Here is a 22,665-nt window from a genome sequence, read left to right as displayed (position 1 = left end):
TGCCTCAAAGCTCCGGCTAACTCCAGGTCTCTTCAAAGCCCGTAGGGCACACAGGGTGAAAGTATGCTTCCACATGGAGACAAAACTACCCTTTTTCCCAGAGGAGCCGTGAAAATTTGCAAGCTGCATCAATTTTCATATTATTTAAACTATTTATTCACAGACAACGTTTGTGCATGAGCGAGTCAGTGCACCGTGTCTTCTCTACCCTTTGTGAAGTGATTAGTGCCTCTGGGATTTCTAGGGGGAAACATGTTTCCTGTTTTCTCAGGAGGCAGCTGTTTAAGGATTGCCAGAATATTTGTCCTTTGCAAAGGATCTGTAATTGGCAGAATATAACTTTACACTATTACTCCTTGTCAAGTAAGATCAAGAGTCCCAAAAGTATCCTTATCTTTCCTGTTTAGCCTTCTACACGGCAATGATACCTAGACCTAAGAACTACTCATGTTAATACTCAAACAGCAAAGTACAATGGAAATTTGTACAACAAATCTGCTTCTATTTGTTTTCCATACTAGTGAGAGAGTTTGACAGTAGTGATGTGAGGACTTTTCAGAATCTGATTTGCAATAGGGGTGTAATCAGTTCTCTTTCAGTTTCAGTACAGTCAGCTTTTGGCTTGGCTTCATAATAAAAGTTACTATACCCAAGTTATCATTCTGCATCAAAACTTTCAATGTATATTCTTCAGTGCTTTCTTTTAACTTACCAGATAGCAGGTTTGTATGAATGTAGGTGAAAAGATAATTTCCCACCTCATTGGTACAGATATTGCATGAATACCACGGCACCATAGAAGATACATGATCAGACTACAGTAACAGTCTTAAAATACTTTATGACATCATTCTCAAGAGAAGTTACACTGCAATTAATAGAATTAAACTTACTTGAAATTTTCTGTGTGATGAAAGTCCTTCCCAACAAAAAAATAATGTTCATGTATTTAACACCTTTCATTTCAGGAACTCAAAGTGCTGTGCTAGTCATTATAAAAACAGCATTTACTATACTGAATAAAAGTTTATCTTCTGAATTATATATCCTATCTCTAACTGTAACCAATAGTAACTAAATATTTTACATAGAAGGAAAGAATCATGCAGCAAGTGGATGTGAGATAATTTATCCTACATAAATGTCCCATCTTAATCCTGCATCTTTAGAGATTTAAATCATGAATCATGAATTTTTATAAACCTTGCAAAGCATTTCAAGATATTAAGTATTATAAGCTGATATTCTTATTGTTGGCATATACAACTCCCATATCTACCTGAGGACAATTAATATTCTTGTGAAGTGGATGTTACCTTCTTTTCGGCCATAGCACATAGAAGCCAAGGGAACAAACTTCCCTCTGATATGTATGGCAGCCTCTTATTTTGACACCACATAGACACTGGTGCAAAATTCTTCCATTGCTTGTAATTTCTGATTTTTTGTAATTACAAACTAGATAATAATCTAGGTTAAAAGCTCTTTTTTTATTATTTTCTCTTTTTTTTTCCTTTCTAATATCATCCTTTATCAAATTTCCACTTAAACCAGAATGAATGTCTCTCATGTAGTTGCATGCTGACTGACTTGTAGTGTGTGAGTATCCCAAAGTTATGGTGCTACTCAGTACAAAGGCTGAGGTATTTAATCTATTTTAGTATTAGTTAGTGAATAAGGGTCCTTTCCATGCAGTGGAGGGTTTGACAGTATTTGTCTTATAAGTATGACAAAACAACAAATAGTAAACAAGTCAGGCAGCATTTGTCTCACCAGCTTCTTCTACCTTTTAGTCATTCCCATAACTAAGAGAGTACAGTTTACAGCAAGCCAAGAATATAAGACTGTGAGAAGCTAAGGTGATAAATGAGATATAAAAATTTTAATAAAATAGGCTTGTACTAGTTCCAGGTGGGCACCAAGGGCTGCAGAGGAGGAAAGATGATGTTAGGCGCCCAGTGAACATCAGTGATGAGCTGATTCTCAATCTTTGTGATCCTATGGTATAAGGTATAAGGGTGAAAAACATGCAAAGTTTACAGTCTCCTAAAATCCAGTTTAACTGCTCTGGAGTGTACAAACAGTCCCAAAATGGTGTCATGTACTCCCAAATGACAGTGAATGTCAATACTGTGTGCTTAGGTGCATGAATACAGAACTATGTGGTACATAGCTAAGCACACAATATTCTTTTTAAAGGCAGTAGGTGAAATGGTTTCCATTGTTCCTGTGGCACGTTGGGCTTTACACCTGGCATTACAGGTGAAGATGCAGAAAATGTTAAAGGGCGGAAATAAAAAAAAAAGTATGGTTTATGACAGTGAAATATAACCTTGAGCAAAATCATTGCAGTTTTCAAGAAGATGTTGCTATAGATGGAAACATTTTTTTTAAGGGATGATCCATTAAAAGTGGAGGGGAGGAGAGAGACATTGTTTCAGAAGATGTAAATACTAGTTTATCATGGGAAGAAAGCATAATCATGGAATAAAAGGGTTCTCAGTTCATAATTTTGGAGCCATCCCTTCCGCTTTGTATTACCTTCAGCAAACCATTCCACTTCTTCACCTCTGCATCATCAACATGAAATAAAGATGACAATGTTTTTTCACTTTGTTCAAAAACACCCTGGAAAGGATTAATTACTTAACCTCTGTACTATGTTTTGAACATGAAATGTGTATTATAAAGGTTAAGTAGTATTATTATGGTGATCAGTAATAAGAAGACCTGTATTTTTTATATGAAGGCAAATCAGTAATTTTATTTAATCTTCATGGTATTCAGAAGAAAGAAAATATATTTTCAAAACAAATAATGGCTATCCAATTAACCTAAAACTCCTTCAAGTCTCTTTGTAGTCTTGGAAATAAAATAAATAGCTTATTAATTAGGTATCAAAAATGTTGACATAATTTTATTTGTAACCATTGTTGAATCCATTCAGTTATTAACAAAACCAAAAGTTTTAGCAGCTTTAGACAATTAAGACAGGAAACCTGTTTGTGTCATTAAGGTTTTAAGTGGGTAATTTCAGAATTACTTGAAAGAACTGATCAATATTTCATAGAGTTTCACCACTGTATGTAGTTGTTTAAGGCATTTCGATCAAATTGAATAATGGGTCTTTTATCTCACTGTGGCAGTCAACATTTCCAATAGATAACTGTTGGCAACAGTGATTCTGAGTCTCTAATTATATTGTCCACACAAAAAAAGACAGCTTTTTGAATAACAACTGAAGCAGTCATGACCTGGTACTGCAAAAATAGCCAGATTTATGGACATCAAATGTAATGAAAGAACTGAGTCACTGGGAAACGTGCAAGCAATAATAAAAATGTTAAGGGACCAAACAGCTGTCTGGTGCTATTTCACCAAGGTTTTAACTGGTTCAGAAAACACACAGAGATAACAGCACCTTTTAGACAGTTTTCTGATACCAAGGAAAGAGCAATCTGGTATTGTAACTACCCCATCTATATGTATGTCAAGGCTATCTGGATTTAATAGTACAAGGTGTTAAAGTAGACAAAGTAGGTGCAAAAGACTAAATAAAACAAAATCTGCTGAAAGGTTGGATTAATTTAATTTTTGATGCATATGTCAATCAAATATGTATTAGAATATTTGTTTTCTTGTGAAACTCTCTTTGCTTTACTGAGAGTTGTTAAAGTTTAATATGCCGAATAGAATGCTATTGTAGGAAATGTGAGTTAGAAATTGGTAGAAAATAAATTGAAGTTTTACCAGCCAAATTAAGATTTCTGAAGATCAAGAAGTTGAGGGAAAAGCAGATTAAGTTTATGATATGAGTACATTACTTGAAAGTAACCATTACTCAATGTAGTGCTTTAACCCCAGCCAGCAACTAAGCACCACACAGCCACTCACTCACTCCCCCCCCACCCAGTGGGATGGGGGAGAGAATCAGGAAAAAAAGTAAAACTCGTGGGTAGAGGTAAGAAAGGTTTAATAGAACAGAAAAGAAGAAACTAATAATGATAATGATAACACTAATAAAAAGACAATAACAATAATGAAAGGATTGGAATGTAAAAATGATGCGCAGGGCAATTGCTCACCACCTGCCGATCAACACCCAGCTAGTCCCCGAGCGGCGATCCCCCGCCCCCACTCCCCCCAGTTTATACACTAGATGTGGTGTCACATTGTATGGAATACCCCGTTGGCCAGTTTGGGTCAGGTGCCCTGGCTCTGTCCTGTGACAACTTCTTGTGCCCCTCCAGCTTTCTTGCTGGCTGGGCATGAGAAGCTGAAAAATCTTTGACTTTAGACTAAACACTACTGAGCAACAAGTGAAAACATCAGTGTTATCAACATTCTTCTCATACTGAACTCAAAACATAGCACTGTACCAGCTACTAGGAAGACAGTTAACTCTATCCCAGCTGAAACCAGGACACTGAAGTAGAAATCAATTATGATAAAGAAATATTTGCTACTTTTAAAGCCCCTTTAGACTAGTGCAAAAGGACATTCCCTTTTCTTTGTCTGAAAAAGATCTTTGAAGAAGGTCTCTGATGTTTCAGGCAGACCTTGTATTGATGTATAAATTGGTAAGCTGCACGCCACTCCTTTGCAGACTCTGATTCTAGGATAACTTTACTTAAATTTTAAAGTATTCCATCAGATTATACATTTTTAACCTAGCTTTGGATTCTAATTGTTCATTAAATATACTTCTTTTTTCCTTCATTTCATTCACTATGTGCCCACATGAATGTAGGACATGCATTTTGCTGTTTTCAAAAGTTTTGAAGAAACATTTTTAAAACAAAGCTATAAAGGTTCATGCCAATATAAGAACCAAGGTCAGACTGTGATTTGCAAAGTATACAAGAACAATTTAGAAATTATATCTTCTGCCTACCTTCTGATAAGAAGTTTTTATTATTATTTCTCAGAAAATAATTATTATTGGGAAACACTAAGTGGACTTGGTTGCTGGGTTTTGGAAACCATAGCCTAATCAATTGTGCCTGAAAAGCAAATGGCTATATTCATAAATGCTAGCAGTGAATAGGGTTTCCAAAGTCCACTCAGATCAAATAACCAGTGGTACAAGAATGCCTTGTAAAGAATAGCTAATCAAGTTTTAGTTTATAATTATCCAGTGTAGCTTGTTTCCTTCTCAATCTCTGTAGTTCCTTTCTTCCAAAAATTATTTTCTTTTGCTACTATATCTACTATAAAACATCTTCTTTAAATCCTTTTCTGACTGCATAGTGGTCAAAAATAGATGTGGGGTTCAGTTGCACGGTCGTTTCTGGGGGTCTTAGTCAAGATCCAGTCAACACATCAGTCAAGATTATACATACTAATCCCATGTACCTACATGCATTACTTATGATTGTTCCTATACTTATTAATATAAAATGAACAATTCAGAGAAAAAAATATTACGCTAAGAGCCACCCACCATCTCTATAGTTTTACTTTTCAGTAAGCAATCAATTCAGTAATAACTTAACAACTCCACTAGATAGGACATAATCATCCTTAGGGTTGTTAGCATTTACAAAATCAAGAGGACATTTATGTTATGCCTGGAGGAATGTAAAACTCAGGAATTCAAGATCACTAATTTTTGGACCAGATAAGGGAGGAAGAGTCAAATGGAACCCTTTGGAAACTGCTAAAAATGATGTGTATGCTGACTGTGACAGGAAAGGTTGTCTTTTCTCTAACAGCTATCACACAGGGCATGGAACATAATTGAGTCTCTGACTGTGGGATTAGATATATACAGTATGTCAAACAGCTACTGAGGAAAAAAACATGTTTTGGTTTCATTATGGCACATGTTGCAAAGAAGGATGTTGCTTTTTTTCCTTTGCAAAGTTCATACTGAATTTTGCAGTTAAGGGCTGTTACTTGCTGACATAAACTGAAGCTAGCATGGAGCAGGATTTTAAATGCTTAGGGGAGTCACAAATCTCATTATTGGGTTTTGAACCACTCACAGAATCCCAGTCTAACCTTTTCAAGGTTAGCAAAGATGTATCTAAGTGCATGTTTGACCATGATATATGGCTGGAAATACCTGAGTAACAAATAAATTTCTTTTTTTTTTCTTAAGTAACAAAAAAAATTGTATTTGTACAGAACACAATCACATCATTCCAGCAGAATGAATATACTTAACTGCACTTACTTTAGCCAGTTAGTTTAGGAGCACAGTTTTGGCTTTTGGAGACAATTTCTCTGAATAACTTGTGACAAGAGTCTTTTTTTTTTTTTTTTTCTGTTTTAGTATCATTGCAAATTATTTCCCAAGTAACCTGTACAGATTTCATGAGGAAACCCAAATGTATTATATAACTATGTAATTAGACCCTATATCATTATGAACATGCCATGAAAAAGAATGAATTAAGGTCATAGAGAATAAATTTAGCTCTGACATTTCCTACTTCAGAGTGCTTGTTTTTACAGCTCTAGTATTCTATTAATAGCTTTGTTTGTATAAATGTATAGTTGTGGCAGGCTGTTTTCCTCTCACTTGCAAACTCCAGAAGGAGTTGATTTCAACTACTTTAAAAGTAGTTAGTACTCCATTGGAAAACATTGTTTTTACTTAGTTGAACAATGACAGAAAATTCAGTAGATTCTACATCTACAGGTGAGCTACTTCTGCCCATGTATGATTTACAACACAGAAAGTGGTGACTAGAGTACTCAGCTGGGATGATATCAGAAGAATCTGGGAAGCTGTTTATGGAACAGAGATTCATCAATTATTTTTTATCTTAAGAAGAACTATAAAGAAAACTCAATTTTTAGATCCTGACTGTATTTATGCTTCTGTTATCTGCATATCTTACTGTTATAAGGCAAGGAAGCATAAATTTAGGACTTGAATAACTTTTAAGAGAAAATAATTGAGGTGGTTTGAGCACTGTAAACTCTTCTGGCTTTAGATGGCTACTGTTTGAAGTTTTAGTATGAGAGTCTCAAAATACAGCTAAATCACTCTCTGAGTCTCCAACTATGTTGTGGTTTGTTTGGGTTTCTTAAATTCTGTGATTCATATAATAAAACAAGATCTATGAAATAAATTATTTTTAGTTTGGGATGGAGAAATATATGGATTGACCAGATAGTATGAAGGACTTGACATTTATTTCACTACAAACATCATTTGAAATGAGACAGCTTTCTCATGTCATTTTTTTTTTTTCCAAAAAAGTTTCTTTTCTTGGCTTAAAGCCAAGTTTATGTATCAGTTACTTTAGATTCTAGAAGCAGCATTCTTGTTTGTTTGACTCTCTTTTTTTGTATGCAGATAGACTATATTTTAGCAATAGGTAGCATTCAGGTTTGCATCCTAACTGGTGACTTAGAATGCCCAGTATTATCCTTCCCCAAAGTCAGCCTTTCATATTGAAATTCTGGAGTGTCAGAATGACTGAGAATAGATGGAGAACTGTTAATTATGTTTATTTTAAACTGCCCCAGAGTTTCAATAACTCTCTCCAGGGGAGGTGAAGAGCATAACATTTACCTAATTGTATAGATGTGATTTTATATTAATGGTTTTAAAAGTCTGTCTTTGTAATATTGAGAGACTGTGTGACCTCTTAGATTTACATTTTCTTTTTAAAATATTTTTAATGTTTACTGGTATTACTCTCTCTTTTGGGGTCACTGTAAACAGTAATCTTTTAGCTGAGCAGGAAGAGTCTTTGCAAGTAGAATATTGATAGATACGTACAAACATACATGTTTATCTATGTGCATATACACATACATATACACACATACACGTGCACACACACACACAAAAATAAAGGTATAAGGCAATTATGTATTGGCTAATAAACACACAAGATCAAGGATTTAAGAAACTGCTAGGCTAAGCAGCAGTGTGCTCAACACCCCAGTAAGACATCTAAAGAGCCTTTGCTGGCCAGGCAGGCATCAAACAAGCAGGAAGGAGTCCTCAGTGTTGGCAGATTGCTGTCTTCCAAATCCTCTGACACTGATACTTTTCTGCATTTTTCCCTTTAGGGTTTTAAACCTATCCATTTCATTGTTTTTCTACTTTGAATTTTTGGGGTATTAATAATCTCTATCTCCACAGTCCTACTTCTGTCTACACTTCTTATCTTGCATGGCTCTGCTACCCACACTTTCTCACTGCTCTTTCTTAAAATGTAGCATATTCCTCCAATTTCTGAGCAACGGTATCAGTGCTGGGCCCTGGATCCTTGAAAAACAGATGCAGAATTCCCTGTTTGGGGTGAGAAGAAATTACATTGATTTAGGAAGGAAAGGGTTATACAGGCATCTTGATTATGAAATTCATTATAGTTAAATTGGTTAGCTTTATCAAAAAAAATTAGAAGTTTCCATTAGAAAGAAAATGTAATAAGGATAGAAAAAGCACATGGGTCTTTCTCTCATAACAAGGAATGCTAAAATAGTCCAGTAATTTTTGAAAATTACAGGAGGCAGCTACTGCTAAGTGGTTTATTAGACTTGGCACTAGACAAAAAAGGACTAGCTTTGGCACACAAGACTTGATCAAATCCCATCATTCTCCGCTTTCCATTTCTCTTGCATCTGAGCTTAAGTAGCAATGTCTTAGAAAGCTGGCAAATGTCTGGCAGCAACAGATGTAGAACTGGAGTATGACAATGTTAGGTGCAATACATATGGAAATGCCTTTTCCTTCATGTAAGCATATGGTTTTCCATATATAGCACACCTAGTACAATCATAAATCCTACATTTAAATCTGATCTTAAGACTTGTTTTAGGAGAAGCAACACTGTTATTCTCAGCTTACAGATGGGGAAAATAAAGTCACTTATCCAAAGTCATAGAGGAAATTAAGCACAGAGGTTACAAGGAAGATCATACTTTGATTCTCAGTTCAGTATTGTGTCTGTGTGGCTTCAATGAGCACTTATCCACACTTAAGGCCCCTGTAGTACTCCAAAGTATATGATAAAAATGTGATGCATGCAAGTCAGACCAATGAGTGACTTCATATCATTAGCCATGATAAGTTCTATTGTTTGAGAAGATGCTTCATTCCTAAATTAATTTGCAAAGGCTGTCTAAATCAGAACAGATTCTAAAATGACATTTCAATAAGTTTATTGGTGATGTTTGTGTTTTTCTTTAACCTTCTATAAAGTTCTTGACCAAAAGGCAGGAGGATTTAGAAATTAAACCTTTGCCCTTCTTTCAGTTTTGGTACCTGATTAGGATGCATCCTGCACTTTCCTTGCTTGCAAAAGGAGGATACAAATAAGGTATTTTCAAATGACTTGAAATCTGGACCAAAGTTATGATGACTTTCGTATATGAATTAAAACCAGGCCTGCTCCAATAGCTTCTGATATTTGGTACCTACATAATACTTTTTTTTGGTGGGAAAGAGAGGGAGATCAGACAGTTGAACATTAGATGTATACACTGAGAAGCAAGGAGAGTGAAACTGGTATGAGATCGTCTACATCTTTCCTCATAATGTCCCCATACCTCTTAAAATGTGAGAAGAGACACTGTTCTGATATATGGTGCAGAAATAATTGCCTTCTGTGTTCTTCTAGCACATAACATAAAATAAAAGGGTACCTAATATTTTATGCTCTTTCACCACACATATCGTAGAAGGCCTTTAAAAGATTTGTGAAAGATCCTGAAATGTGATTTATTTTTTTGGCAGGAGTGGGGTCATTGAAGTACCTCAGACTGTCTTCTGAAGGTTAATTAATTTTATGCTAAGAAGCTAGTCTTTCAGAAGCAGCCATCTAGTGGAAATAGAAAAGTCTTTAATTAACGAACATCAGATCTGCTACTCAGTAGAGTTATATGAAGACATACAAACCTGCAGTCTTTATATTATCTCACCATATAATTATTTCTCCATATCCTCTACTACCCCTGTTTTTCATCAAAAATACTCAAAACCTTTGTACTTCTTCAAATTGGATCTTGCTTTTTATTAAACTGCTGCTAATACCAGAAGAATACTTCAGAATATAAAATTAAAAGGAAGAGTCTTTCTTTGGAATTTCATATGAAACAATGAATATTAAACTCTTTGCTTTCAAAGACTGACTTTTATATCTGTGTTCTTAATTCCAAACATTAAGAAGCAATATTCTAAGAAACTATTGATCTATTTTTTAAGTAAATCTCAAGAGAAATGCAAAAATATTTTGCCATCAATATCCAAAACAGATATTAATACATTACACATCAGGGATTATGTAGGACATGAATCACTAAAATTTGAGATAAATATTTATTACAGTTAAGGTTTTAGGTTCTGTCTTAAATTACAGCTTCAGTCTGTCAAGCATTTAGAATGTACCTAGTGAGGGATAGTTCTGTCTTAGCCTACAGTTTTAATAGGTGAGAGATTATAAGCAGGGCAGGGCATGGGAGCAAAAAACCAAGGGAAATGAAATGACTTTCCCCCACATCATGCAGCGCCCAGTACCTGGTAGTACACAGAGGTTCTGACCAGGCCCCTGGAGAGGTTTAATTTACACCTCTACACCTTGCATTATGTTTTCTCAAATTAAAAAAAAAAAAAAAAAAAAAAAAAAAATCAAAAATCTGAGAATGAAAAGATAGGTAAAGTAAACAATGAAACACCCTGTGGGCTTTCCAGAACATACTAAAAATATTTGCTCAATGCTAAAGTAGTCCTTGCTGGTAGTGGTGTGGGAGAGTGTTTTGTTGTTTTTAACAAATTTACCAGTGAGTAATTATAACTGAAAAAATGTAAAATAAGTCAGTGAACTCCTTCATTTTATACACATTGGAAAGATGAAAGAAAATCAGTAATACAACCCAAAAAATACAGAGCCACCCTAATAAATAAATCTGAAGTTCAGTGCTCTGCAGAGGATCAGCCAGGGTATGCTATTTCAGTTCTGTACATTCCTTCTCTAAACATTGACAGAACTGATTATTTTAACCTCAGATGATGATTAGGAAAAGCATTTAGGCTTCTGTAGGTTCCTTATTGCTGTAGATAACACTTGCTGCAGAGACCCTCAGGGACAGAGTGTTGGTTAAAAAGAGAAACCAATTTATTGAGATCTTGGCATAGGATAATGCTTACATTGGGGAGTCTAATCTTCTGAACAGGATGGTCACTCACTGTTCAGTGGAGACAGGTGTCTCCATTGCTGACAGCAGCATCTTTAACTCGATTGCATAAGACTCTCCAAACTGCTGTTTTCCTCATTTCTTATTCTCTGGCTGACCATGGTCCTATAAGACACCCCAGAACATGCACTATCCATCTCTATTAATTTTCTTACATATAAAACATCTCAACTGTGTACATAAGACTATTCTCTGTAACCATCTCTGCATCTACATGAATCATTTCTACTGTTCATTGTGGTTAACCTTGCCTGTCTGGCACATGCCCGCCCAGCCGCTCTCTCACTCCCTGTCCTCAACAAAACAGTGTCGCAGAAACACTAGACCAACAGAGATATGTTTCAAAAGTCAATTTTCCTCTAATAATATCAAAATGTAAAGGTCAAATTGAACACGAATGTTAATGTTGTATTGAGATGTAACAGCCAGATTGAACAGGAATATTAGACTGCAAACACTGTGACAAACACAACTCATTACAGGTTCAGGATGTCAGTTGGGAACTATCACTACATGAACTGTAACTAAATCTAAGCTTAGAATGGTGATTCAAAATGCGCACATCACCTACCAATAAGGCGAGGCACTCAGTCCTGGGAAATTTCCTTAGACAGCGTCCCAATCTAAGGGGACAGTCCCTGACTGCAGACCCACTGCTTGGAGGAAGACTGGCTTAAGGGGTCTTCCAGCAGGCTCCATCTATACCCTAGGTCAGATCGGGGCTTGTGGTAATGTATGGTCAGGGGTCTAGAAACCTCTAACAGAGGTGTTTCATTGGATGAGCTTCGTTATTGGGGTACATGACTTGGGGCACTCTGTGTACATGAGTCCAGTCGCCATGAAAGCTGGGTGGCTTGACCCCAAACTGTGGCTTCTAGTTTAACCCTTTCCTTCCAGCAGTCAAGAAGTTTCTGTCTTTATCAGGGCGGATGTACCTGCCACAGATGGCGGGGAGAAAACAAGATGAAAAAGCTCATGGGTTGAGATAAGGACAGGGAGATCACTTCCCAGTTACTGTCATGGGCGAACAGACCTGACTTAAAAAAAAATTCATTTAATTTATTGCCAATTAGACTAGTGTTGGTTGGTGAGAAACAAAGACAAAAATTAAAATGACACCTTCCCCTTTCCTCTCTTGTCCCAGGCTCAACTTCACTTCTTTACCTCGCCTCTGCCCTCCAAGTGGTGCAGGGAGATGGGGAATTGGGGTTACAGTCAGTCCATAACAGTTCCTCTCTGCCGCTCCTTCCTCCTCACACTTTTCCCCTGCTCCAGCGTGGGTCCTTCCTACAGGCTGCAGTCCTTCAGGATAAACCTGCCCCAGCTTGGGCTCTCCACAGGCTGCAGCTTCCTTCAGGGCACGTCCACCTGCTTTGGCATGGGGTCATGCACAGGCTGCACTATGGATATCTGCTGCACTGTGCTGTCTCCAGGGTCTGCAGTGAATCCCTGCTGGGATGCCTGGAGCACCTCCTCCCCCTCCTCCACCTCTCCCTTATGGGGCTCACAGGGCTGTTTCTCACGCTTTTCCCCTCACAGCCAGGCAGCATTTTTGCCTTTCTTACACAGGCTTTCACCGAGGTGCCACCATGGTGGCTGCGGGGCTCAGCTGTGCCCTGCGGGGGGTCAGTCGGAGCCGGCTGGAACCGGCTGTGTCTGGCTTGGGGCAGCCCCGGCCTCTCCTCACAGAGGCCACCCCACAGCCCACTCTGCCGGAGCCTGAGCACCTGACATAAATGTCTTATCTATGTACAATTTGATCATTTCTGCAGTAGAAACTGTCTAGGACTCTCCAGGTCACTCCACCAATGATGCTGTCCAGCATGTTTAAGGTGCTGGGAGCTCAAGTGGTCATGCAGTTTCAAGTCTGTCTCTCTTTCAAACCAGGCCATTATGTTGCCTGTGCAGACAAGTAGCTGGGGAGTTGCTTGTTCACTCAGGGAGTTAACTATGGCTTAAGAGCAGTGGGTGTGCACACAGGCCCAAAGAGCAAGTTAAACAACAATTAAAAGTCTAGAAGAAGCCTGAATCTCATCCTTATATCTCACTTAACTCTTGGCACACTCTACATGCTCACTGGGAGCGAGGTTCACCATTTCATGTGTAATACTACCTCCCAACATGAGGTGGTAAGCCTTCTAGCAGGGCAGTGCACCTCCACCTCTCAGTACCCCTGGTTCTCCATGACAGCCTTCTTGCCTGGCTGAGGCAACCTACAGAAGGCATGCTATCAGTGCACACCAGCGTCCCACAGTAGTTTATGAAAGCAGTCCTGAGTCAAGCCCATTTTCTTAGCTAGATGCTGAGAAGACTGGCTGCATTGAGGTCTGTTCCCATCTTAGTTACTTAAATGCATGCCTTCAAGTCTGTTTTACAGAACTGGTTGCAAGGCTAATATTTTTAATGTAATTATTCAGTTTCAGAATCTTTCAACAGATAATGTTATCTGAGTCGTCTCATCATGTCTATCTCATACCAAATTATTTAAGGACTTGAATTCTAAGTTTCTGTAGCACTTCCATTTTACTTTGAAATTATTAGAGTATGAAGACAGCCATATGTCTTTATGTAGATATAATATTAGAAATTTAAAGGGTGGGTAAAAGAGGAATACATCCAAAATTCACTAATTTAAGTATTTAAAACAGGCGACCTCTGTTTCACCTAAATTAACTATGATTTTCCTGTAGAAAACATTTTACTCTGGATCAGGCCAGAAGAAACATTTAATTACTTATTCCACACCTTAATTAGCTATCTCCCAGATAACATTCTTTTTTAACCTCATCCAAATGCATCTTGAACTTCCAAGATAACTGTTTATTCTTAGTAGTTTCAATTTGGACTCTATCCTTGATCTCATCCAAGTTAACACAAAGGCCATACCTCCTTGGAAGAAAGCTGTTTGAAGTTGTTTGCCCAGTCTCAGAAAAAAGTTGGGCATTCTTAGGCAAAGGTATTCTATATATCATCATTATTATCAACAATTGTCAACATTAAATCTTGGAAAAATTTGGAAGGTCTTTTTTGGGGGAAAAGTAAGTTGTAATTTACTTGCATACAGCTGGTTTAAGTTCTTAAGAGTAACTGTAGGCATGCACTGTGATGTTTTTTCATTGCATATTCTTGCCTGTCCTCTGTCCTTTGCTTTGCACAGCAGCCTAAGTCAACATTTCTAAGGACAGACATCTTGCAGTCCATCCTCACCCTGGCCTTGCTGCTGTTGAGGAATGTACCAGTTTGTTGACAGCAGCTAATAATTCATTTGTCAGGGAGGGGTTTTCTAATATGGGCAAGAGCTGTCACATATGGGATAACTTTGTTCTCAGAGACAGACAATGAGTATTGTGTTGCAGAACTTCCTATGGTATATGAATTGTTTTATTGATTCCATACAGATGGGGAACACAACTTAACTAGTATCCTGTCTTTGATTGTTGGCAGAGAAAGATATGTGTTTAAAGCTGAGTACCTGCTCCAGTGGCTGAAATGGTATTAGTTGGAATTAAATAAAACAAAAGAATTATGCGATTCATATATTTCTGTCCAAAGCTATCATTGGTTCCGAAAGTTTCTTTATTGACACAGAACAAAAATGGTGGGTTTTTAATGTGTTTCTTGCTGCTGTGTTACTTTTTAAGGAAATGATACATCAACAGAACAAGATCAATGCATTTCTACAGAATTTTTAAAAAATAGCAAGATTTACAGTGTAAAAAATTAAAGTACTCTGAACACTGTATTCAGACAGCAAGTTATTTCGCTCAGTGTGTTAATTCTGAGATACTATTAAAAATAGAAAAGGCTCAGCAAAACACATTTTCTAGGCATATGTTTTACAATCATTAGAAGTAGAGATAATTTTTTTTTTCTTTTTTCTTAATATAGATATATACATTTGCCAACCTTCAATATGATTTCCCAGGAAAGTGTCCAGAAAAGCCAAAGTATAAATACTTCTGGGGACATAGACTTTTGAAAAAAGCATCAGGGACTTCCTAGATTTGGTATGTATGATTGTAAAAGGAAACAATAAGGTTGAAGGATCTAAAGGTAAACACTGATGTTTAGATTTTCATTCAGCATCACTGAGATTTAAATGATTAAGTGTACGAATACTTCCATCACAGTTCTTAGTTTTGTGATAATTTTCACTAATGGCACAGCTGGAATCTTGCAAAAATTAATAATGAAGACTAGCAACTTCCTTTTCTGTTATTCATGAAATTTTCAAGGTTCAGAAGTTTACTAATTTCTGGCCAAAATCCAAACAGCTACAGAATGCTACTGATCCAGCTGTACAAGTAACACTGAAATGCATCCAATAATTTGTGTTTGAACCTCCTGCCATGTTAGTGGTTTTGATGTTTTGTTCTCAGTCAATTTTATTGACAATACCAGTGAAAGCATCCCAATGTAATTCAGTAAAATGAATCCTCAAGTTAGTATAGATTTTGTCCACTGCATCTACACACACTTTTATGCAGGGTCCTCCCAAGGATTTCTGTTGGATAAGTAGAATAATAACTAATCTTGGGATTTATTTTTTTTTTCCCATCCCTAGGCTTTTTTATAGGTGGCAAAAAGGAAAGTCTCCATGAAGAGTCTGCATCCCTCCATACTTGCAAGGGTGCTGCAATCTCAAGTTTTATTCTAAACATAGTGAAAAGCTAATGGGTTATAGCACAAATGCTGGTATCTGAAAATGAGAATTCAAGGAGTGGTTAGGAGCTCATGCCCGCTTTTACATGAGGGATAATGCTTATTTCATTTTCATGAAGGGCATGAAATTCTAATGTAATACTAAGGTGTCATGGTTTAACCCCAGCCAGCAACTAAGCACCACACAGCCGCTCACTCACTCCCCCCGCCACCCAGTGGGATGGGGGAGAAAATCAGGAAAAGAAGTAAAACTCCTGGGTTGAGATAAGAACGGTTTAATAGAACAGAAAAGAAGAAACTAATAATGATAATGATAACACTAATAAAATGACAACAGTAGTAATAAAAGGATTGAAATGTACAAATGATGTGCAGGGCAATTGCTCACCACCCGCCGACCAACACCCAGCCAGTCCCCGAGCAGCGAATCCCTGCCCCGCCCTTCTCAGTTCCTAAACTAGATGGGACATCGCATGGTATGGAATACACTGTTGGCCAGTTTGGGTCAGGTGCCCTGGCTGGGCATGAGAAGCTGAAAAATCCTTGACTCTAGTCTAAACACTACTGAGCAACAAGTGAAAACATCAGTGTTATCAACATTCTTCACATACTGAACTCAAAACATAGCACTGTACCAGCTACTAGGAAGACAGTTAACTCTATCCCAGCTGAAACCAGGACATAAGGTAAGACTTCATACCTGTGCTGAAGGCCAACACAATATCTAGGTGTCCTGGTTTCAGCTGGGATAGAGTTAACTGTCTTCCTAGTAGCTGGTACAGTGCTATGTTTTGAGTTCAGTATGAGAAGAATGTTGATAACACTGATGTTTTCACTTGTTGCTCAGTAGTGTTTAGTCTAAAGTCAAAGATTTTTCAGCTTCTCATGCCCAGCCAGCAAGAAAGCTGGAGGGGCACAAAAAGTTGTCACAGGACAGAGCCAGGGCAGCTGACCCAAACTGGCCAATGGGGTATTCCATACCACGTGACACCACATCTAGTGTATAAACTGGGGGGAGTGGGGGCGGGGGATCGCCGCTTGGTGACTAACTGGGTGTTGATTTGCAGGTGGTGAGCAATAGCACTGCGCATCACTTGTATATTCTAATCCTTTTATTATTATTGTTATTGTCATTTTATTAGTGTTATCATTATCATTATTAGTTTCTTCTTTTCTGTTCTATTAAACCGTTCTTATCTCAACCCACGAGTTTTGCTTCTTTTCCTGATTTTCTCCCCCATCCCACTGGGTGGGGGGGGGAGTGAGTGAGCGGCTGCATGGTGCTTAGTTGCTGGCTGGGGCTAAACCAGGATTCTGGGTTCACTGCAAGTACCTTTTAAATATGAGAGCCAAAATTTATGCAAACCCATTTCCTGAACCCCCTGTGAGGGGTGAATTTTGCTTAGAGTTTGAAGAAGTGCTGCTCTACATACTTCAGATACTTAGCAATACATGCCATCATGTTTGTTAGCATGATTGTCACTCAGCTGACTAACTAGTATTGTGCATGATAACCAAGTTGTGAAGAACAGGGTGACAACTGTTGATAAGTACAAGTATGAGGAAGAGAGAACATTTAAGGAGTGTGAAAAAGCAGTGCCTACAATTAATGCAGAGAGGGAACAGAAATTAAAATAGATTTTCAGATTCCCTGTGTTTTCAAGACCACAGCTCCTTGCTATCCCAGTTTTCACTATTAGAAATATAATGAGAAATGGTAGAAGGCACAATGAACACAAGTTTACCATGTTGCTAGCCTGTAGGCTTCATTCACCCAAGCTGTCAAACAGGCTGACACATTCTCCAGCATGAAAACCATCCTTCTGCTTAAGGTGATCATATGCAAACCACTCAATTATGCAAATTGATTCTTGAAAGAATTTGCATAAATACTAGACATGGAGGTGTGCAAAATGTAGTAGATAAGACAACCAACCTCTAAACAGATTAATTTGTTTTAAATATATTTCTCATTTCTATGTCCTGTTCCATAAGTTACTTAAGCTTATGTAGGATTTTCAGTCTTGTAATTATAAAATTAATTCTGTTTTATTTCAGTTCTTGCTGTCACCAAAACTAGGAACTTGCTATTCCCTGTGTAAAGATTCACTACAGAAGCAGATCAAATCTCCACTGGGGTCACTGGGGCTCCAAGAAAATAAGTGGCCTTTTCTTGCCCACTCTTTTCAGTCTCCACTTATATCCACTCATTCAGCACTCACCACAGCTGTTCAGTGAGCATATCCAAAAGAAACAAGCTAGCTGTTAAGATGAAGAGTCTGTTCCATCTTTACATGTATGCATTTATCAATATAATGAATATCAATATACTTAATTCATAGATGCATACAAAATGATAACTCAAAAAACCTGAATGAGGTCTTCTTGAAATACTTACTGGTATTAACATTATCCTTTATTTTCCTCCTTTCAGAAAGCACAAGAACAGCAGTTAAAACAGCTCAGGATTTGTCTGGATTTTACCTCTTTTTTGAGGTAGGAATGAACTAAAAAGGGAAATTACTTCCCCCCCCCCCTTCCTTAGCAAAGAATTTCTGAAAAAAATAGTTTACACTTTTTGGTAACTATAAGAAATGTGTCACCTCAAAATGCTACAAACCTCTGAGGCCAGATTCTGTCACTTTGGAGTATTAGTAGCCAGTGAAATAGGCATAGACCCTTTGTGTTAGGTTTCCTTCACTAGACCCATTTTATGAATTGGTTGATTTGGAAGAAAAAGTGACAGAACAGGGAAAAGTAGATGAGAAATTAATTGCCCCTTTAGATTGAAGTGGGGAGGTGTGAAGAGCACCTGTTCACATTCTGTTTAGTACAAGCCAATGCTTCAAGCCTCCCTGTTGACCAAGAAACTATAATTAGTTCCCAAATAACACAGAGGCACAAAAAATGCTTTCTAGGACAGAGACATCATAGTTTCAAAAAAAGGGTTGATATGCTGAGCTTATATGTAATTTTAATTTTTAAAAAGTTTGACAAATAATAATAATTTTATATTAACCATTTCTGAACTGAAGCTCTTGAAAAGGCCCATGTTCCCTATTGCTGTGAATCAAAGGTGTTAATGAACGACTATGGCATAATGGTACATTTTTAACCTACTACAAGCTACCAATGTTCTCATGATGGCAGCTTTTCAGTTTCCAAAATGTCCTTCAGCATCTAAAGTTCTGAACAGATGCGACTACAACCAAACTGCTGTACTAAGTAATGTGCAAGTGCCATAAATATTTCAAGGTTTTAAAAAATTGTCCCTAAATTAAAAAAAGAATGACACAATGAATACTGTTTGGCACTACTCCAATGACGTAAGTATGGCTTCAAGGGAGAAATTCAGGTAATGGCTGAGTCAAAGATGGCAGCGAAGTGGCACAAAGCCTTGCTGCTGTTTAAAAGGTTTAAATAACTCTACTGAGGCTGGACAAAAGGATGAGTTTTGACAATGGAATTAAAATCTGCATGACATTAAGGTAGAAAACTTACTAGTTTGGGGTTGATTCTGAGCATTTTTAGTCCACCTTTAAACAAGTGGAACTCCAGTGACTTCAGTAGTATTAGTTCTGATTTATGCTAGTATAAATGAGAAAAGAATCTACCCATATGTCTTCCTGCAAGCCTGTAATAAATCCTGCAGGCTATTGGTGCTATATAAATAATATGTTAGCTTAAGGATAAATTGCCAGACAGAGAGTTACAGATAAATATTGCCAAAAATGAGGTTTATAAGGTGATTTTTGTGTCATAGCTTTCAAATAATGTCATCACATGCGACTTTTTCATAGAATATGCAGGAACAGGATGAAATAGAAGAAATTCCATTTCTACCGCAAAGGGAAGAGAATTTGGGGTTCAAGTGAAATTTCTAAGCACTCTGTGGCAAGATGCAGAAAATTTATTTCCAAGTTGTGATTTCTGTATATATCTTACTATATCTACCTTTTTTTCTTTTTCTTGTAATACTGGTTACAATGATATGAAAAAGACAACTGCCCCTTGCAGCCTTCAGTTAGGAACATTTCTATTGGAGCAGTCAAAGATTCTTTGTAAATACTGGACTCAGATGCATCTAGATTTCAATAATGGGTTGAGAGTTTGAGGTTTTTTGCTTTTATCCCTTCCACCACTACCACCACCACCCCTGCTTAGTTTGGTGCTTAGCTGCAAGACACCTGTGCCATTTACAGAGCATTTAACTGTGAAGATAAAACAACTTTTTAATATATACCCAAGAGACTGCAGTGAGAGTTTTTAATTTAGTAGTTTGTTAAACTGTAAATAAATAGACAAATATATGATGAACTTCAAGACCTGCTATGAGATTTACACCTCTCTTTTTATTAATATTCTATACTCAGGTTTCCCTGAATTTTGGGTGTTTTTGCATGTGTGAATACATTTAAGCACTGTAAATTTGACAAAAGTTGTTTTTCTCTGACAATCTCTCAAGTACTAGCATGGAGAAAGAATATCTACTTTATTTGATCCATGTACACCACATTCACTGAAATCTTACTGGGTGACATAGGACCAGTACATGTTCTTTTTTCTGATTTAAGGTGCTTTTTTAAAAAAATGATTTCATATCCCAGTGAGAATTGTAAATTCTCAAAAATTCAAACCAGAGCAGTCTTAAAACATACTCCACTGTAACAAATAAAAGAACATCACATGCCTAAGTTTATAGAATGCATTTTAACACAGATCAAAATGTTCAGCTATTACTGGAAGAAAGCAAAGAGAACGTACAAAGCCTTGAAACTGGCATAAAGAGAGAAATTACTGCAGAAGGTACAATACTCAGGAAAGGATGCCAAAAAAAATAGAATCACATTGATGGCCTTTTTTTGAACACAGGCTTTAGTATATTTTGTCAGACATTTGGGGTTGGTTTTGGTTTTATTTGGGGGGAGGGGTGGTTGATGTAGAGATCTTTGAGATGTTTAAGAAATGAAACAATGTTTTCTGAGATAAGAAGAACTATGTATTTGTTTATCATGACCCGCTAAGAAAAAAAACAACCTATGTCTCCAGTCACTTTAGATAAGAAAATTCTAGGACATATTTTAAGGGACATCACATGCTGGGAGAAGTTTATAGTATGTCAGAGGAAAGGAGTAGGAAAGGATTAAGAGACACTAATCTTGGGAGAAGTCTTAATACTTAAATCTAAGTAGGCTAAGTGAATATAAAACTTTACATTATTTAGAGTTCATTTCAACCCTAAAAGGCTGGATCTAAGTGACCTATTAAGAAGGAAAAATGACTGTGTCTGCAGTCAGCTGGTCTATGTCTTCACATAGCTCTGAATTTAATGGGAAATGCAAACTTTCAGTACTTCTAGAAAACGGAGTCAGTGATATGTTTTCAACCAGACAGTGAAAGGCATTTTGAATTTTGGGTCTTCTCCCTAAGTCATCACTAACCAACTTCTAGACCAATTCACAAGCCTTAGCCTTTCTCAACAACTAACATAGTCACATGAAACTGAGAAAGACAGAAAGTTTGGTCCTTATTATTATTTTGTGTCCAGCTGCAGATCTAATCTTTCATGGATTGACCATGGTTCACAATTTGTGAATACAACTGTTGTCTCACAAGTTCAATTAATTTTTATTTTCTTCATTATCTCAAAGTTTATATTAATCCTTATTATTATTTTTGAACTTTTTTTAATATGTGAATGTTAGGGTGGGTTTAGTTCTGACTGTTAATAATTAATTCCACTTAAGATGAAATTTGTAATTAATAATTGGCTCATTTTACTATCTGTACATTTTACTAATACACTTATGTTTCACTCCAAGCTTTCTGGAATAAGACACTATGTATTCTTGATGAACCTCCACTAAGTCTAGAATGATTTACATATGGACAGTAAAAGGTATATACTGTGGCTACTTTTAATCCCCCTCTGCTAAGTAAACTGATTCCCAGGAATCTATAGAAGTAGAGGTAGAATAAGTTCAAGATACATTCAAATTTCTTGGTTATCATGAAGACAGTTCTTACTTGGGATGTAAATTATTTTAACACTACATTCAATACAGTTTTCTATTGTTGTTTCTTTTTATAGCTATACCCTATCATTGTGCGCAAGTTCTCAATGACACATCTGTTAAAGGTTGCAAAAGTCTTGTGGAATATTCATGTGACTGATGGATTGGATCCCTGCTTTCATTCACTTTCTGAAGAGCCAGGCTAAACTCTTCTATACACGAAGGCCACAAATAAGTTTTGTGCTCTTGTGTCACGTCCTGTCGAGGAAAAGTTAACAGTCGTTCACAGTTTAACAGAATTAATACCGATGAATATTTAACAAGAGCTATCTTGATAGACTTTAGATCTTACTCAAGATTAAGCAGAGCTGAAAATTTTCGAAATTTGAGGTATTTATGTAAGGATCACATTCTATCCAGCTCAGATTGTCTATGCTTTTATTCTTTCAGAATTTAATTTAAATTCATTTCTACATTTTGAGATTGAGCAAGCTCTACCTTGTTAATACATATTCTCTCACTTCATGAGAGAGGCTGTGATCCTTCTTAAACTGCCAGCCCTGCTCCAAATCTGAAGGGATGGATATGCATGCAACCAGCTAAGTGTGGTCTTTATGCTGCCTGGCATCAACACAATCAGATGTGGACATGGGACTGAAGGAAAGAAAAGTGCGGATTTCAGACTAGGAACTGAAAAAAATGTGTTTTGCTGTAGTGACCAGGGAAAAAGACAATTACTGGGAGCAAGCCTGGAAAAAGTACAATAGTGTACAATAAGCTGAGACAGAAATCCCAAAGGTAAGATTTACGTGTGGTCAAATACAGAAGA

General features: G+C 37.0%; 1 long non-coding RNA gene across 2 annotated transcripts; it reads left to right on the top strand.

Annotated features, from left to right (window-relative positions):
- Positions 1-1,108: 1,108 nt before the first annotated feature.
- Positions 1,109-21,703, top strand: LOC138685594 (uncharacterized). 2 transcript variants are annotated; one of them, XR_011324891.1, is made up of 4 exons: positions 1,109-1,597; positions 17,881-18,118; positions 18,257-18,318; positions 21,645-21,703. It is a non-coding gene; the product is annotated as an uncharacterized lncRNA (long non-coding RNA). The 2 variants fall into 2 exon arrangements; XR_011324890.1 differs by having other exon boundaries at positions 17,881-18,318.
- The last annotated feature ends 962 nt before the right edge of the window (positions 21,704-22,665 follow it).

The sequence above is a fragment of the Haliaeetus albicilla genome, chromosome 6, assembly GCF_947461875.1.
Source record: "Haliaeetus albicilla chromosome 6, bHalAlb1.1, whole genome shotgun sequence".
In the NCBI taxonomy this organism is placed as follows: domain Eukaryota; kingdom Metazoa; phylum Chordata; class Aves; order Accipitriformes; family Accipitridae; genus Haliaeetus; species Haliaeetus albicilla.
The sequence above is the reverse complement of the archived record's forward strand: the minus strand, read 5'-3'. Positions and strand labels throughout refer to the sequence as shown.